The following is a 2,398-nucleotide window of genomic DNA, read 5'->3' on the forward strand; positions in this document are numbered from 1 at the left end:
GAATATGTTTTATTTATCAAAACTATTCTAGTGCTCTCTTTTTAGAGAGAATAGATACTTTTTTATGAAAGTCTTTCTTAACTTGAAATTTGTTACTGTACATTGTCTTTGAGTCTGGAACATGAAGAAATTGCTGTTTGAGTTTTGTTTTTGAGATTTATATATGACACTGTGTTGAGACTTTGAATTTTCTTTTTCTTTTCTTTCGTTTTTTCTTTTTTACTTTTGTGGACTATTGTGATAGAATTTGTTATTATACTGTTGATATTGAACTTTTCTCCTCTTGGTCTGTGGAATAAATGTAGTGTCTGCCAATTATCATTTTTGTTGTTGTTGTAACTTCCAATGATCCCGCAATACCCGTCTGGATACCAAACCCCTTTGGTGGTTATTCCCATGTGAACGGAATAAAATCAGTGAGGCGGCTGAGTGTGGCCAAAGCCGTAGCCGATGGGACAACAACCAGTGGGCTCCCTGTTCCGGGCTGACAGCTGACAGTACTCCGGGTGCCCCGCGTGTACTACGCAAACTCGGGGTGTGTACTCGAGGTGTGCTCCGCGTACTTCCGGTGTATACCCACCTGTGCCCACCCTCAAAATTCGAGTCGTCGACCCTTCGTCCGTAGCGCTAGGACGGGGGGAGGGGCCGCTCCAGACAAGTGGGCTGCGCCCCCGAGGCCCCCGCACACGGAGGCTCTGCGGCGCCGGGGCCCCGGGTAGTGGCCCCGCCCCTCTCTCACTCGGCCGCAGCGTGCGCGCGGTGACGTCGCGGGTCCCGAGCGCGGGAGCAACCCCCCCGAGACGACCAGGGGAAGTTCGCCGACGCTGACACCACGGCGGCGCTGTGCTGGCCGCCCAGCGCCGAACGGATCCCCCGGATGGACCCCACGACCGACCCGGGCTGACCCCTGTGCTCAGCCACCCGCTCAACGACGCCATGCTGCAGATTGGCGGACAGGCACCGGGCCCCGACAGTGAGTACCGCTATGACTGCCGACGCTACCCCTTCTGCATGATACACAAATTTTAACCTTTCCTGAGACAAGATCTATTCTTTGATTAGAGGATAACATTTTAAACTCTGACGAGTCGCTCTGAAAAAAAGTCTTTTAAACTTACATTGTAGCATTGTTTGAGTTTTTGACACAATAGCAGGTGGCTGATTCGCCTTTTCCACATTTGAAGTTATACCGCAGCAATGGATACGAGGCCGGCGGGTTTGCTGACCGTCTCTAACCATGGCGCCTTACGGCGAGCAAGTAGGCAATCCGTTCGCACGCGTGCTTTGCAGTACAGTCCAACTAAGAACGGCATTGAGCGGCGTGAATCATACCTTGAGTAGAAATACTTTTCTTCGACCAGTAAGAATTTGCTGTCGGAGATTCACAACATCTTTCAAATTTATATTCGAAAGTGTCGCAACATTATAAAAATTGGTAATTCTTCTTTTTTTTTTTCCTTAAAGATGATTGTGAAAAACTTTCCCCCTTTCCCTCTTATGTTCGGCGCACTGACTAACAAGGGGACTTAGGCAAGTGTAAATTCCCGATCGTGCCCAAACTCGGTATATTTGCTTCTTATCTATGTAGATGACGAAAGCCGACCAAATTTTTTCCTGAGAGTCATGTGCCAAAACTCCCTATAAAAGCGTATAATTTCACAAAATACAAATTTCTACTTTTGTACAAATATTAAGTGATATACTGACTCAAAATGAGTGGTTTTGGGGGGGGTAGTTCCTCTGACACTTTTCGATTTGAGACCTCCTTCCGTCATTTTTGGCCCAAATTCAATATTTTTTCCATTATTTCCTCCCCTAAAGTACCCTAGAAATTGACACTCAGGAAAAAATATTACCGTCAGTCGTCATCAACATAGATGAGAAACAAATATACCGAGTTTAGGCAAGATCGGGAATTTACACTTGCCGAGAAAGTTACTTGATGAAATCAATACGGTGACCTGCAGTTTATATTTAACGACTGTAACTCGCGTCAAATTGATTAGAATACCGCGACTGCGTCACATTCGTCATCACGTGGCATAGCTATACTATACTTGTTTTCGTCGCTCCATGTAATTGGTGGGAGTATTGTGGCAAATCAGTCCACGAGGGACGGCTTTAGAACGTCCCTTTGATCGACGTTCGTCATTCAAGCGAAACGATGTCCTAAACTGGGAAGCATTGCGTCGCTCTCCTATGAAGAATGCGCGTGACTCCCAGTCAGTAATGCCATGCGCATAGCTGAATCACTCACATCGTCTGTCTGCTTGTTAACCCTGTACTAATGATTAGGACTTGTTTTCTTTTTTTTTCACCTTTCTGATGGTACTCTAGTTAGACTGATCAGTCCTTTTTGTACCTCTCATTAATCAAATCAGTCAATCATTCAATCTCC

The sequence above is a fragment of the Frankliniella occidentalis genome, unplaced genomic scaffold (genome assembly GCF_000697945.3).
Source record: "Frankliniella occidentalis isolate FOCC.00 unplaced genomic scaffold, Focc_3.1 Scaffold21, whole genome shotgun sequence".
NCBI classification, from domain to species: Eukaryota; Metazoa; Arthropoda; class Insecta; order Thysanoptera; family Thripidae; genus Frankliniella; species Frankliniella occidentalis.